General features: G+C 38.6%; 1 protein-coding gene across 4 annotated transcripts in view; it reads right to left on the reverse strand.

Annotated features, from left to right (window-relative positions):
* The window catches only part of LOC408824 (immunoglobulin-like and fibronectin type III domain containing 14), a 416,641-nt gene that overhangs the window by 322,190 nt on the left and 76,816 nt on the right, over nucleotides 1-17,635 (reverse strand). Inside the window, exon 1 of one of the 4 annotated variants that reach the window (XM_016912263.2) lies at nucleotides 3,054-4,043. The exons of the other annotated variants lie outside the window; for them this stretch is intronic. The gene's annotated coding sequence lies outside the window, so the exon portion shown is untranslated. Of the gene's footprint in view, nucleotides 1-3,053; nucleotides 4,044-17,635 lie in introns of those variants that run through there. 4 annotated transcript variants of the gene reach the window in all.

Below are 17,635 nucleotides of genomic sequence, written 5' to 3' on the forward strand. Positions count from 1 at the left end.
ACCGGAGCGCCGGTTCCTTTGTCCAAATTTACACTCGCCTGTGAAATGAACCCCGTTTTATTAAGCGTGGGATATATCGATTATCGAAACAACGATCGGGATGATAATGCGGTGATATTCGTTCGTTCGAATCGAAGCTGCGTATTTAAAAGCGTTTCAATTATCCGACTGTGGAATTTCGGGGAAATATCGAAACGGTAACGATTTCATATGCTTTGCATTATCGAGCACCATTTACGCATTCGCCGATTGTTTATATATATATACGCTGACAATTCAGATTAGAAGAAACGTTAATTTAAATATACATTCGTTTCAAACGAACGGATATTTGGAATATCTTCTCATCGACTTTCAGATTTATTCGAAGCTGGGAGAAGTTTAGAACAATTCGATTAACTATTCTTCGAAAATTAATTTCAAGTTTCCTTCGGAATTTTTTTGGAAGAGAATAAAAGTATTTGATTCTCAAGTTTTCTAATTTTCTTCATAAATTAATCCCTCGAGAGATTGATAAATCCCATTTGAGAATGCGAATACTCTTCCTCTCGGATATTCAATTCAAATACAACAATTTATATCCCAAGAAAAAACGTACGAATTAAATAAACGTCTCGCGAGACTCTCGCATCTCGCACAATCCGATGAAGAATTAAATTCCAAATTAACCTTAACAAGGATCAAAGGACAATACGAGACCCTCGAGGGCCCCGGTACAAGGACCTGAAACCCAAGACGGTTCTCCATTCTCTAAGGTTTCAACTGTAATTACTCTCCAAATACCACCCCATCGAAATCCAAGCTCAAAGACAACGCGAAATCTACATATTAAATCTTCTGTGTGGCTTGAATGGCCGATACGTATTCGAAATATCGAGATCTAAGGACGACTTTTTGAAAATTCGGCAGAAATTCGTCACCGAAAATCGTCGACGTGGAAAGAAACCGAGCGCGAGAGTAAAAGGAAAACGAACGTCAAACAATTTTACCCTCCCTCCTCCCAACAAGGATAAAAAAACGCTCAAGAGAAAGAGAGAGAGAGAGTTTGGATGCAACAACGACAAGGTTTTGTCGCGAGTTTCATTGTCACGCTCGAAAAGACATTTCCCCATTTTCGTTGAACAACCTTTCTCGTCCCCTCCCCTCGTTGGAGGAGTGAGAAAGGGAAGCAGAGAGGAAGAGAAACGGAAAGAAGAAGGAGGGGGAAAAATAGAAGTGGGGAAAAGGAACGAAAAATAGCACGCTAAATCATAATTACATCGTCCGCTCGTCGACTCTTTTAAACTGGGTCGTGAGCATCTTTTGCGCCGCATCAGACGCAACTGCTGTAAAAATGAATAAGCGCGAAAAGAAAAGCGGAAGCGACGTCAGAAAGACCGATGTGAATTACAGCCATTCTTCCTTATTCAATTCGCCACCTCCTCCACCGCCTCCAACCCCTCCACCATTGATGTGATTCCAATGGAACTCTCTCTTCCTCCCTCTCTCTCTCATCCCCTCCGTTATTACTCGAACGCTGATTGTTTCCGACTGATCGACACCTTATTGTGTAAACGAGACCGGCAACCCGATCTTACCCAATTAACAACACCCCCGATCACGAAAATCCCTCTCCGTTTCGGCCAGGAGATGTTTCCATCGATTATCCATCGAATAATTCCCAAGTAATTAAAGTTTTCCTCTCATCTTGTTACACAGGATTTTACGAAAAGTAAGTCACGCTCCTTGTTCGTCGCGAAAATTCGAAAATTCTCCGTTTTCCGACCGATCTGCATTATGCGTTTCATCCCCTCCTTCCATTGTTTCACCACTCGCGTTTCGCGCGCGTCTTATTAGCCGACATTGTGTGTCGACCATTACGTGGTCATTCGCTCGAGGATACAAAGTTTTAAGTAGATTTCGAACCGCAGAACGAACAACGAGAGTTCTTAGGCGAGCTACCCTTATAATAAGTGGTGCGAACGCGATATTCAGGGTGGTAATTTAGCTTGAATTTTGCATAGTTAAAGCGTGATGCGTATATTATAACGTGGTAAATGAGGCGGTTGCTCGTTCCATGTTGCTCGAATTTTCGCGACGATATAAATTTTGAAATTTTGTTTCGATCGATAGAGAAAGAATGAGGTAATAAAATATTGCGAACCGATGTGTTTTTATATAAATTTGTTAGGTTTTTTAATTGTTAGAAAACTATTAGCTAAACTGTTAGTTGATAATGTTGTAAACTAATATATAATATATTATAGTAAAATGAAAAAGTACAAGAAGAAATATTTGTATATACGCTGGAATGAAAGGATTAATAAATAATTGAAAAAAAAAATTAAAATTAAAGATACAGTATCAATTACATTATCAAATATATATGAAAGAAATGTTATGAAAGTATCAAGTTCTAATAGACCTAATGTCATGTGTCAAAATTATAAAAAATGATGAAATTATTGATGAAATGTTAACAATTAATTATTTCAATTTTACTAAAAAATAGTAGAACAGGAAAATAATATTGGCAGTGAAAGTAATCAATAAAAAGAAAGTAATAATAAACGTCTCTACAGTTATGTCAATTTGTTAAAAATAAAAGATGCAAAATTTTTTAATTGCATACTAAATAAATGAAAAACAAAAAAATATTAGCACGTCGTGTGCTTGTTTCAATTTTATATTCAATTATATTAATTCTCCAAAATGAAAAATTAAAATATCCTTTTATCCTTAAATTAAAACATATAATAATAAAAGAGTCCTGACTGCTCCCATTCATATATTATATATAATAGGTTAAATGATAAAATCGAATTGTAATATAATTTTCGACAATTCTAGAGAAGATCAATACTACTAACCACAAAAAATCCCAATCGAACAATTTCGTCTCGTAAAGCAAATCTGTCTATCCAAACAACAAAATTCCAAGTAAAAGGAGCTAACAATCATTTTCCCATGGGCATTTTGCGATATCATGAAATACACAACACCTCGATAACCTCATAGCGAAGACTTTATACACAGTACCTAGAATTCTCTCGAGGCGTTAACAGCGCGCTTACCTGTTCCTTTGCAAAGTCGATCGTTTCTCTGGGAATGTTAGAACAGTCGAGGCATCAACAATCACGTTCAACCACGTTACACAATTTCCAGTAGTTTCCAAAGTTTTCAACTTGTTTTCAAAGGCTGTCAACTCAAACAAAGCTCCTTCAAAATCGATCTGTTGATCACCATCCAATTAACTGGATAATTTTCCGAATGAACTTCTTTTGTCACTAGGAAAAATTCACCAGAGCCCGAAATGGCAGCATCGTTCGCGTTAAACTTCGCGTCCGCGAAACGTTTCGATAAAATACGTTTCCATCGCGGTCCTCTCAAGCGTACACGCACACACAAGCAGCACAATTCGACCGAGCGAGAAACGTCGAAGAGAGAATTAATTTAGTCGGTGCGTTACAACTTGTTGAAAAGTTCGAACGATCGATTTCGCGCGATTGACACACGCGTATACCACATACTATTCTCGCGATCCGTCGGTTGAACAGCGACACGTAGCGTCCATCTATTGTCCATCACCCCTCGCCACGCGACTGATCCATTATCCCGCGAGATAGCGCGATATTAGCGTGATACAATGTTACCGCGATTTCATGCGAACAAACCTGAATGCGTCCTTGGTCAACTGATTTCCACGTTTCCTTCTTTGTCCCATACGCGAAAAGTTTGACAAATGTCTCTGGAATGCGTCACGGCGCATGCAAAATTACGAAGAATAACAGGAAAACTTCTGTCTCACTTTCAACACTTTGATATACTCCGATTCAACTCGATTCGGCGCGCTATTGCGCACGCTCGATTTCTCCTCGGCCGCGAAGGATAACGAGTAGAAAAAGGAAAAGGATTTCTCGCAATACTTGCTGCTTGTATCTTTCACCGTCACTCGATGTATTTGTATAACTCGCGCGCGATCAACCCTTGTCGTCAAACCAGTAACACAGGAAGCTTGAGATCGTGTCGCAAGGACTGCACGGTAATCACTGAGAGACTCGTTCCGTGGGACACGAGGCGCGCGCCGCCTAACTGACGGAGCGCGCCCGGAAAAACCCGAACTAAGCCGACCGGACACGAACGCCGAATACAGGCAGAGACACGCACGGCAGCCGAGAGACCGATGGGCCCGTGGCCAGCCCGACCGCCTCCAGCCACGAGATTTCCTTGTCGCGGCTTATGAGGATGCATGTGCTCTTTTCCACTTTAGTCCACGTACGAAATATTCGTATATAAAGGATAACGTTGCATCATGCTCGATTTGATCGCGTTTGAAGATCGGCGCTAAGGGATTTTTAGAGATTGTTATTTTGTGTTAGACAAAGTTACGCTTAAGGCGGGTTTTCTTGAATCGGATTTGAAAAGAAAGTTAAAGGCTTGTTTCGATTAACGGATAATTGTCGATCGTTACCTCGTGTAATAATTTTTATTTTTAATTATACGATTGACTGATTAATGGGAGAATTAATTACTTTAATAATAATAATATATTTAAACAGTAATAAACATCACGTATATTCATACGCATATATTCATCGAATGCAGGTCAATCGATGAGTGTGGTTATCCGATGTTAATATTATTTTCAATAAACTTCGTATAAACAAAGCATCTGTTAATTAGTCTGCAATACAACTATTCCTGAAATCCTTTGAATAATTAAACTAATGCCGTTATAATAAGTTATCAATCGCGAATAAGAATAATAGATGCGACAATGCAATGATGAATGAATTTGAATGAATTATTATATATGCAAAAGACTATCTATAACTTTTAATATTATGATATTCACTGATATTATCAATTGATCAATTATTCTACGTAATTATTCTGAAAATATTTGTACACGCTATTGTTCAACAACGCTTATTCAATAATCATCATTATTATTCCTTGTCCCATTCCAAAAAGACAAGGACAATTTTGTGGACAATACGTGTAATTCGTCAAATTCCATCGAAACCAATGGTCCAGTTTAGATAACGGGAAACATTTCACCCCGATCGACATTTCGTCGAATAATCTAGATTCGATGCGGTAATGTATCGAAGCTGTTGGAAAATGTAGGTTTTTCGTGAAACTGTATATATGTATAGGCGAAAATGGCACCGCTAATGCAAAACATGTGTTCAATTTACACCGATGTGATTCGTTCACCGATGTCAACTCGACGGAAGCGAGCGAATGCACACATGTACAAATACCTTTACACCGTCACGCCTGTGTATTTTTTATAGACGCATCAGTGGCCTCGTTATTTCGCGAAATGTTTTATTTTATCGCGCAACACCAAAATGCCGCAAGTAATGCGACCAAAAAAGGGGTTCGCCTCTGGTGTCATTGTATCCACGCGTACAGTGAAAGACCCTTCGAAAAATTACTCGGTCGGACGAACGAGTGCCAACGAATTCTTTCTTCTCTCTCTCTCTCTCTCTTGTTTCACAATTTATTTACCCGCCTCGTTTTAATTACGCGCGAAAGTTACGATTTCGGTACGTTCGGTAATTAGGATGAGAATAAAACGGCACGACGAGAAACAAGCATTTGCTAGATGTGAGAGAAATTAAGAAGGGTGAAAATAAGAGAGGAATAAAGGGGGTGAAAAGAGAGAATGGTAAATAAGGATCTTATTGTCGGATAATATTATAAAAAAGGAAATTGGGTTGGGTTGGAAGGAGAGAACGAATTGAACGAGCGATTATTTTGCTTTATTGGGGGCAATATATTTTCATTAACCCCTTATCCCGACGCGTTTTCAACGCTCTCGAGCGTGAAACACGGATCCGTTCGTTCCCTGAACTTCCCGTTTCTGTCTTCGAAAGTCTGTCGTTCGCCTGAAAATTCTTGGCAAACCAGTGAGGATCGTGAAATCCGTAACCACTCTCGTGGCAATACCGTTTGCACTTGTTTTTCATTCTCATGCTAGTGCTAAGTTTTAAATTCCATTCCAAGTAACGAGTAATAAAATGACAAAAATTGTCCTCGTGAGATTAGAAAAATTGATGCATACACACTGTAGATAGTTTCAAACGAGAAGGCTTCTTTTCACAAAATAAAATAATTAAAGGATAATAATAAGGTGATATAATGGGAATAATTTAACCAACTGATCTTCGTGTCTGATTCATTGAAATCAACATGTAAATAGCCTAGGGATATTATGCTGAGAACGTCATACGCTGCGTACAAATTATACGTAAACATGCCCATCATCGGTGAAACCATGAAAACCTTTATTAACACGCGTAAACATTGATGATCAATTAACGAGAAATTACTAAAAATTCCCTATCACATTAATTATACCCCCAATACTCTTTAATCGATAGAGAAAAAAAAATTATTTAAGAGATATTATATTCGTGATATCTCAACTTTTCTATCTCCTTCTCCAATCTTCTCAAATCATTAATCAATTCATAGAAAATTAAATTACTGAAAAAAAAAAACTCTCAGAAGAAGATAATAATTAAAAACTCTCCGCACCCTTCTCCAAACCTATCTCGCCGTCCATCGTTGAAGAAGAAACGGTTCAAATTCGCGAGTAACCCTACGAAACTCGTCCCGATTTCACGTCCAACCGTCTCGTTTTTATTCATGGGCCGACGAATCCGCGAAAGAAACCGAGCGACGCATCAACGTCGCTACGTACGAAACGCGTTATAAATAAATCGTCGTTCGGATTACACGTGTCACACAGGCGAAATATCACGATCAGTGGATGCGATCTATCCAAACAGGGTTTCCCCTTCGCGATACACACGAGATATCCCGGGCACGTAGCACACCTCGCGGAAGAACCGCGGAGGATTCCCACCCGTCTTCTCCGCGAATACACCGAGATTTGCTTGTCGCGGCTTATGAGAATGCATGCACTTCACCCCCCGCCGAGTGGATCGAGAAGATATCGTCCCTCTCCCGCGCGCACACGTCGATAAGGGGGAGGGTGGGTATCGGAGTGAATATTTTCACCTTGCGCTTTGAACGATCGAGCTCTGCGACGACAATCCCCTATTAATATCGTCTATATAGATCATAAGACGAACCTCTGAAAATTGTATATTAAGAATTGATTTTCACTGTTATTGGATAAATTTTTTGAAACGAGTAATTGAAACTGAAGAACAATTTAACGAATTATCGAAGAACCACCTTATCATTCACGTAGTTTGGAAGGTAAAAAAGAAAGGAAAGGAGATTATTACAGGAGAGAGAGAAGGAGAAAAATTTCTTTCACGATTCCTTCTCACGTCGTTCATTTGCCGGGAGGGGGATATATATATATATATACCGAACACGTTTTAAATCGAATAAAATTCAATAAAAAAGAAGGAAGGGGGATCGTTTTCCACGATTTCCTGCGATATCCTTCGATACCCGTTCCGTGGGCGTGGAATAAAAATGGGCCGGTAAACGGTGGTAACATAAGTTACAATTCCATGTGTCCACACGGTTTATTGATTTAAGTTTCTTAAACTTGGTTGCCTTCCGGGACGGTTTATTTCCGCTCCGCGAGAAAAGCACCCACGGGGGGGGGGCCCCCAGCTGCCGGTAAGTGTTTTTTCTCCCGTGAATAAAGGGCGGAGGAGCACCAACTGCATGTATTTACCACGCGAGGAAAGATTATTAAAGAGGAACGTTCGAAACCTGCATCACAGTCGAAGGAAGGAAGGTAACCCCTTCGAACCAGCGTCAAACCAGCAGGTGTTCTCGCGAGATTTGTCTGTAGGAACTTATGAGCCTCAAGAGGATATTGATATTATGACTATTGACACTCCTTCGAGACATCCTATAGAGCCCAATGAAACGTGCACGGAACTGTGTTAAAAAATATTATATAACATGATGCGTAGAAACGATATTGAATGTCTTTGATCTCTGCTTATTGTTGGATACGAAGAGAATTGAGTGAAATTAATAAAAGAAACAGACGGAAGGAAATGAGTAGATTTTTTGGAAGGAAGAAAATCTGTATATTTGAATGGTAAATATGATTAATAAATAAAATTCAGAATTATAATAATTGAAATAATTAAAGGACTCAAGGATATAGCGCAAGATAAACGAAATTTACTCTCTTCATTTACAATCAGCATGATTAATTATGTACCTTACGTACAACCCTTTAAAACATTCTTTCCTTCCAATCGAATATTTCAATACTGGCTTTCGATATTTTATCCTCGTTAAAAGTAGTCAGAGGCTGATTATACCTTGGAGCAATCATTAAACACATCGAATCGAATTTCAGAATCGGAAATGTCGCTTGCATAATGCGAAGAAATTTTCCTACGTTACGGCCAAACGTATGCTGATGTTTGAAAACTCGACCGACGCAACGCAAGTCGATCGCATAAAACGTATCGTTTGCTTAATCCACACAACTCGTCGGGTGGCCAATTATTCAAATATAATTGAATACATACATAGAGAATTAAGAGAGGTAGTATGTGATCCGAGGTAAGCGCGGCCAAGATGATGTATATTCGCCGAGGAGCTCCAAGTCGTTACTCGACTTGGAGCATCGGCTCCTCTTCCTTGTCTTGTCCTAACAGCGCTGTTCTGCCTCCTTTTTTTCTGTGGTTTCGCCGACATGTTGCCCCGAAATCGCGGCAATAAAAGTGGAGCGCAAAAATTTTACGGCCTCTTCTTTTCGTTTGCGTTTTATGAAGTGATTAAAGAGTTTTGCAAAGGCCAAACAAGATAAATATACGGCTTGTAAAGATTCCTAATGGCGAATGGGTCGGAATTCAAGGTTACGCTTTGAATTTCTCTCTTGCAAGTTGCGAGAGAATCGTTTCTTTTCCCAAACGAATTTCTTTTTACCGTATGTAGTAAAGAATTTTAAAATTACAACTAAAATTGTATTCTTTTCAGGAACTTGATTTTCATGGAAGAAGCATTTCAAAGGTTTATATTGAAGTATCATTGAAATAAAATAAAAGACCTGATTTTTTTGAAAATATCGAAAGAAGCTAGAGATGTAAAAAGATTCTCTGATAAAAATATAATAAATAATATCGTGAATTCGTCTCTACTAACACTTTCGCAATTTTTATTACAGAATTCGCACGAAAGACGAACGAAAGCTATCGAGGCAAACCAGAAATACCTTGAAAAACCAAGTCTTCTTATTTGGAAGGAAAAGGAAAACGAAGTAAATAGGGAAGAATTTTGGTGGAAAAGGTAAAAAAAAAAGAATTCCTTTCTTCCGTTCCAAGAATACGTATCTAGAGCCGGGAAACGGAGCCGCGGTATCCTGCAGTCTCCTCGTCAGAGTTTATGAGAATGCATGTCATTGTCCCCATTGTGCGGCTCCATGGACCACAGCGGGAGCACGAACGACGAGTCCTTCGAAACGCTCGTAAGAACCGCTCCTCCACGCATGATCTCCCATTGTTGTAAGCGCGAGATACGGTATACACCGGCTCCCCTTCCGATTACCCATATTCAACCCGTACGAATGGAAATCTCTGCCCATGCCGATCGCTCCCGTGTCCATCAAACATTTACGACATCCCGTGTTACACCGGGGGAGAAAGAAACGGTGGATATCGACGAAATATTCGTGAAGATCCATGTCATTCAATTGGACGAACGAAAAGAAGGGAGAGAATTATTGGAGGGAAATTTAAAATGTCGTTAGAAATATTCCAGTGAAAAAAGAATTTAAAATTTATGATGTTTAAAACTTTTCACACGGATATTTATCCATAATTCTTCTTCGAAGAGCTTGTAATAACACGTTTCGACTTGTGATACAATTATTGTTCGGTTGATTGTTAGGTTATATTTGCTCAATCTTTTCTTTAATATCTTGCAAAATTTTAAATATTCTTAATCCACTTCTAGAAATTCTAATTACCAAAATTAGTATATTCAAGAAAATTCCTTTCTAGGAACTGACCTTTTTTTTTCCACAATCAAGGGGCGCATTTGTCTAAAAAAATATTTTCATCAATCACGTTCTGCAAAACTTCCATTTCCATTATTTCGCGTATAATTAATACTTTCTTCTCTTAAAGAATCGAAATATTTCACGTTGATAAATCCTCTGTACGTATATTCCTTCTCCCCAACCCAAGGAACGAACATCTCTCGGGTTAATCGAAACTAGGTAATCCAACGATCGAGTAGAAAATACAGCGTTGATCGGTGTTAACCGGTAGATAGGCGGTGGCCGATCGGTTGATTGCCTCGAATACTCTTATATACGTTTCACTGTACGAGTTTAATGCGCTTAGACTGATCCCTATGGCTATGTAGACAGAGGTATTATGCCGCTATACCGGCATCGGTATTCAAGTAACACGCACTAGTTCTCTCGAATCGCCGTGATAGGAAGATGTTGGCCCGCTACCATCCACGATTTATGTGTTTCGCGACATCGGGGCTGTGGTCCCGGTTTCTTTCATCATCCATCTTGAAATTGAGCGGATTAACAGAGAGCTTGTTTGAACAATCAACCTCGTTTAAATCGATCTGCTCTGCTTTCTTTCTTTTTTATTTTACTTCGATAAGGACTAGAGTTGAAATTTTCCGTTCGAGTATCTTTCCAGAAATATAAGCTTATAAATTTTCTAGAGATCGAGAAACTTTGTAGAATTTGATTTATTTTTGTCTTTTCCAAGGGCGGAACGGAGAAAGTGATCTTCCAACTTCGGATTCCCCGGATATCTTGAAATATTGGATAGATCGGGATAGAATATAACGCTTTCTCTCTTCAATTTTTAACACGTCTTCTTCCTCGAAAGAAGATTTTCCAATTTTAAGTAATTTAAAATGGTGATCAAGGATCTAGTGTGTATATATGGAAAAATTAATAAATATAGAAATCAAACTTTTCAATTTCGATTTTTAACAAATTTTTCTCGATTAACACATCGATAAGTAACAAGTGGATAAGAAATTAATTTCGTTCGTTTCCTTTTCCTCTTCTTATTCCTCAGTTACGTATTAATCAACGGTGGATGGATTATTTTTCAGAAACATTTCTCCCTGTCTTCATTCCCCGCGACGAAGCGCATCCAATTTTGTTTTCCGTTTGGTTCCGCATAAATTCGCGGACATGATTAAAGGATTCGGTTGGCCGAGTCGAAACACGCGAAACACGGAACAAGGGAGGGGAGAGAAGATGAATTTTTGACGAGGCGAAAGCGAGAGAACGTGAAAAATAGAAGCTATGTTGCAGGTTTGATGATTTGGAAGTGAGCGGAAACCCAACGTTTCGTACAATCGAATATTTTTTTCACTTCTTTTCCCCTTTCTCTCTCTCTCTCTCTCTCTCTCTCTCTGTCTCTCTTTCTCTTTCGATCGATCGGTCGATCGATTGACATGATTGAAATCGCGTGCAACGATGATTAAAAAGAGAGAGAAAAACTTTTTTGCTCCACCATTACGTATTCGATAAAATGGACAAGTGATCGAAAGATTGTAAATTAACTTGCACGGGATAAAGATTTAACCATCCGCTAGATGAATTGGGAAAATTGGTGGAAACTCGAAACTCGTTTCATAAGAAAGGGTAATCTCGAGCGAGATAATCTAAACCGAGATGAGACAAGTCTAAGTTTACATTGTTTTACCTGTTGTACAATATATACCGATCATTTTCGCTGCAATGCGGATTTTTGGACCGTTTCAGCAACCGGGTTGTAATGGAACGGTATTTTGGCTATGGAATCGGAAAATTTAATTGAATTTAACGCTTCGGAAGATAAATTGCTCGACACTATTTTTTTAAAAGTTTCTCAATTTCATTATCGAATAAATTGTAATTAATTTCCCAATTCCCTGAAGATACAAATAATTCTTTTTTTTTTTTTAATTCTTAAAAAAATTAGCACGGATGAATCGTTGTTGTTAAACGTCGGATTACGGATTTTTCCAAGAAACATTCCAATTTTTCTTTCTTTTTTTTAACTTGGATCGAAGATCGATACAATTTGAAATTGTATTAAAAGTTTCTATCGAAACTTTCGAAGAAGATGGCAAGAATTCTCGAGGAAAGAAATAAGCTTGTTAGATGAGAAGCATTAAAAGGAATCTCTGTTAATAACACATTTCTTTCGTTGAAAGAATCGCGGTAATTTTTCAAGTTAAATTTCCATTTAAGAAAAGAAGAAAATTTTGTGACTCGAACGAAGCGCGTAATTCAAATCATTCCAATTTTTATTTATTTATCATAAGAATAATAACCAACGATCATACAAATTCAAGATCAAGATCGTCACATATTTTTAAAGACATTGTCTAAAGATTTTGATTAAGTGATGCATTAACACATGGATATTCATCAGTAACATTTTTCTCGACCACTTTCTCGTCGATCCTCTAAACAGAGAGCACCGAACGAAAGAGCTAATTAATTTTTACGTCTACTTAATCTTACGAGATAGAGCCACCCCGAAGGATGCTCACGATTCCGAGTTCATTTCATGAAGAACTTGCCTCTATCCTCTATCCGTATCTCTATAGGTTAAGTAGAAGAAAAAAATATTCCACATAAGTTGGAAATAACAAATCTGGTAAAATCTGGTAAAAAAATGAAAAATAATCTCCTGTTATAAAATTCTGCAATTCACGACCCATAAATTTTCCACAAGTTACATCATTAACATATTCATATTCGACACTGTCAACAATTATCACGTTGGAACGGTATAACGTACCTTTAAATCAACCCATTCTCTAAAACAATCTCTTTCAACCTCGAAACCTCTTCAAAGTTGGAACGCGCAAGAAACTATCCACACCCATCATAATTCCAAACTTCCCCCTCGATACAACTTTTAATATAACTTCTCGAAACGAGCAAACGGTAGTTTCTAATCCAAACACCATCTTCCCCGAAGGAAGGATTCTTCTCTTGGAGGAAAAAAAGGAAAAGAAAAATCACCCAGCCGACATCGCCGCGTGTCAGCACGTGAGGATTCCTCGGATTCCAGGCCCGGTACGTTCGGCTCGCTTGACGTTCGAATAAAAATCCACTCAAGAAGGCTTGATTCGATGCATTTAGCAAGACTGCATACACACAGCCCATCCCCTTCTTTACCGTTTAGACAATCCTCGCGAATATCATCGCAAATATCAGTCAAGTGTCTCTCTCCCTCTCTCTCTTAATTCAGGATTGAGATTCCGTTTCAGCGACGTGAGTTTCCTTCGGTTCCGGATGGAAGAAAATACGAGGGCGGCTGTTATTGGAGAATCCCCCCTCCACCCCCGTGGATACGCCATGAATCCGTCGTCTTCGTTTCTCCGTTCCTCCTCCTCTCTCTCTCTCTCTTTCGATCTCCATCCCAAGTGTCTTTGTTCCACGATTTCTTGGTTAGCGATTTCTCGCTATCCCCTCTGCTCCTGTCCTCTCTGTATTCCCTCGATCTTTCGCGGTCTTATCGGCCCTGGTGCCGGTCTTTACCTACGTACTCTCTCTTCCTCTCTCTCTCTCTGTTTCTCTTTCTCTCCCCGCAATTCAATGGAAACGGTGGCTCAGTCACTGTTCCACTTCAAGGATTAAGCGTATATCAGACGATTCGAGATTCCATCTAGGATTGAATGCGCCAATGGATGGTTGACGGATTATTATTTGGGGGAGAAACGGGGAAACTAGGTTTTCTATGGCAGAATTCGCGTTAATATCTAGCGATGTTAAAGAGGATGTGCTGATTCTTCTGATGGTTTTGGTTTATGTATATTTAAGAAGCTGTTTGATAATTAAAAGGAAAAAAGAGAGAGGGAAACGCAGGATCATTTTTATCTCTCCTTCCACGTTTTTGAAATTTTTGAAATTTTCGGAATCCAGCGTGAGTTGCATAAAAAATACATACGTTCGAAAACCCTACAGCGTTCCATTATTTATTTACCCACTTTTTACAAAACTCGTGGATCGGTTCTTTTTGGAATAAAGAAAAAACAAAAATCTCATGTATTTCAAAAAAAAGATCGTTACCATCCACTACGAAATTGTCCACTTTTATTTTAATAATAATAATAATTTATCATTTTTCCAGAAACATTAGAAACGTCACTTCGATGATGGCCATATCGGATGGAATATATATCGTGTCGTTTTAATTATTCCACGGGGAATAATAATTCTCGCGAACTGTCGCGTGTTTAACGATCGTGCACGCGGATAAAAATTTCGATTCGACGATTCCTCTGTGTCGGACAGAATAAAGTCGAAGTCGTATCTAGACAGCGAGGATTACGAGGGACGAGAAAAGGGTTTACACCGCATATATGAAGGGTGAAGGGTAAAGAATAACAGAGAAACGCGAAGACCGGTGGAGCGAAGAACAATATAATCAAGCGTATATATTTGCATATATATATATATATTTTTTATTATTTCCTGTCTTTTTTTACGTTTACTATTGTTTCAACCGTTTTTCATAAATATTTTCATCCGAATAAACATTGTTTCAACGCGGACGTATAAACGATCTAGTTTCGTTTTATCAGGGAACGCATATTCGACGATAAAAATTATTTAAAAGATAGCTGTTTTCGGGAATGGAGAGATCTAGAAATCTTTTCATCCTATGATATCAAAGATTATCAAAGTAAAAAAAAGTCCAAGGGAACTATTCTTTCCTATAAATTTTTCTAAAATATCGATTATACCCAAAATTTTGTTAAATTCATTGTTGTCGAACGAATTTCGAAGTATTTTCTCAAAAGATGTGCTCAAAAGATTTAAAACTATGATAGATTTGATCGATTTTGACTGTTTAATAAATCCATTAAGATTTTCAATAATATTGAAATATAAAAAATTTATGATGAATCTCTCTCTGTAAGATCATAGAAAAGAAAGACAAATTTCGTTTTGAATCGAATAAATTGAATTCGTTAATATTAACGATTTCTTTCCATCGTGTATTTCTTTTCTTTCCTTTCTTCTTTTTATTTTCACGATATACACACAGAGAGAGAAAACTTTATACGCAAATTTAACCAAGCCATTATCTTTCTTTAGTTCCTGTTTGTTAGGATAACGTAGAGCCATGATATATATTGTCCTCAATCACAAGAAGCTTAGCTTCTCGAAATAATTTGTGTATGGAACATGTAATACGCGGTATAATGCCATCGTTCAGTGGATAATGGTATTAGATCAACGAAGAGAAATCGTATCCCTTGGTAAACAGGAAACAGGAATTCCTTCCATGGAAAAGTTTCTGATCTGCCTCCTACCCCGACTCCCTGTTTGCATACATTCATAAGGATAAATATTTTATGCAACTTTGAAATTATCAGAGAAGAGCTACATCGATCCTCTCTATTCCTATAAAAATCATCCTCCAAAAAACCTTCGCCTAATTATTAACCATTGATTATTAATTCACTCAAATTTCTAATCAAATTTATAATTCTATTATACAAACCACTCTGCTGTTTCATCGAGAAAATAATTCGAGCCTTGACCATGAGCACAATAATCATCGCTGATCCTCCAACATCTTATCCATACCCTTCGAGAGATCGATCAAACCCAATCGGCCCAACAATAAGACGTTGCCCAAATCTTCCTTACGGTCAAGGATTAAGAAACTGGAAGAAGAAGAAATCGCTCGAATCGCCCTTCGATTTATCCGAAACGATACCGCATAATCGGTGGAAACCGCTCGTTTTTTCTCTATCTCTTTCCTATATAAGTAACCTCCTCAACTTAACCCTCTCCTCAACTTCTCGGCTCATTAGACGGTGGAAAGCTGGGAAAGTAACGTTATTCCACTCTGTCCCTCTGTCTTTCATCCCCCTTCCCTCCTATCTCACAATTCAGACGATTTCTGTCTCTAGAAGAAGCCTACCTCTCCCTCTCTCTCTCTCCTTATTCTGAGTCACTGTTCCACTCGAGAGATTAAACGTGTATCAGATGATACGAGATTCCGTGGAATTGAATGTGCCAGAGGCCGTTGCCTCCGCCGATATAACGGAGGATTATTCTGTTATTTTATCGGGGACTCGGGATCGAATGCCGCGTCGGGGGTTGGACAGGAATGAGGGTGTGGTAGCGAGGAAGAAGTGGGCGTGCATATTTCGACTGGATCCCCGAATTTCGTTCCGAACGAACGAGATATATAATATAAGCGTGAATTACTCCACGTCGTTCGTAACTGAATTTTATATTAAAATAAACGAAATTGACAACTCGCGTAATTCATTAAAAAATTGAAAAAAATCCTTCCTTCTTTCAAGAATAAAATATATAACCATCTCTTCGCGAGAGGAAGAGGAGATATCTCGTTCGAATTCTCTCCGTCCTCTCCCTTGGAAACACCGCCAATCATCCGACAATTACGTTTACACTCGGTGGTTAGGGACCGGTTTCAAGAAGGCTGATTTCGGCTGATTAACATGGGGGGGTATCGCGTGTTCTAGACGATAGGTGTTGCCGTATACCACCACCCTTTGCACCTTCAGGGCATCCTCGAGGAGCAAAGAAGAAAAAGGAAAAAAGGAGAAGTATTGTATCGATCCCTCGTTTACGAGACGAAACTAGTGGCTTTCTTTTTTTTTCTTTCGTGGACGAACACGTAAGATTATCGGTGAAGGGTTCCTCTCGAGGGAGGCACCGTTTGTGTGTTTAACGCTGACACGAGCTCGATGATTTATGGGAGACACGGTAATTACATGGGACGACGTGTTGTGGATAGTTTTAATCACTTCGCTATTGGGATCGAATTATTGAATACGAATGCGTGGAACCCGCCACCGCCATGGTTGCTTCGCTTCTCTCTGTTTATCTTTAACGTTCCTTCGATTCTCGGCCATCGCTTCAGGCAACGGGAATATTTTCAGGCGTACAAATTGGGGTGAAATGTGTACACGAGTGAAATTCGGTATGTCGAATAAGCGAAGATATTAAATTCATATATATATATTGTCGATTATTTTTTGAACGTTTATTATTGGAAGTTTGATCTGTTTTAACAGCAATTATGCACGAATATTTTATTCCGAATAAAATATTCGTTTGTGCTCTTCTAGATTCTTCTAGAAGAATATGTGTACACGAGTGAAATTCGGTATGTCGAATAAGCGAAAATATTAAATTCATATATATATATTGTCGATTATTTTTTGAACGTTTATTATTGGAAGTTTGATCTGTTTTAACAGCAATTATGCACGAATATTTTATTCCGAATAAAATATTCGTTTGTGCTCTTCTAGATTTTTCTAGAAGAATATTTTCCACGCGAGATCGTAATAAATATATCGTGTAAATAGAATTCGATGGACAAAGTAAAATTTCCAGAGAATTATGGAAAAATAAAATTGTAATTTAAATTAATTACAATATATACGTATTAGAGTTTTGTCTGAATATTCGCCGGAGAGAAGAAGGGAAAGAATTGTTTACGCGTTTCGAATTTTCATAGGGAAGGGAAGGAATCGAAGCATCGGTACGTGCAACCGGCGATATGGGTTGTCGCATCCTTGGGAAGATAGCGAGATCACGGAACCGAGACCAGAAGAATGGGTGGTTCGAGAATAGTGTCGCGGATCTGTTTTCGTGCGAAACTAGCTGGCTCGGCAGATGCGTTCCAGCATCGGTGAATATGGCCCGCGTGATAAGAAACGT

The sequence above is a fragment of the Apis mellifera genome, linkage group LG5, assembly GCF_003254395.2.
Source record: "Apis mellifera strain DH4 linkage group LG5, Amel_HAv3.1, whole genome shotgun sequence".
In the NCBI taxonomy this organism is placed as follows: Eukaryota; Metazoa; Arthropoda; class Insecta; order Hymenoptera; family Apidae; genus Apis; species Apis mellifera.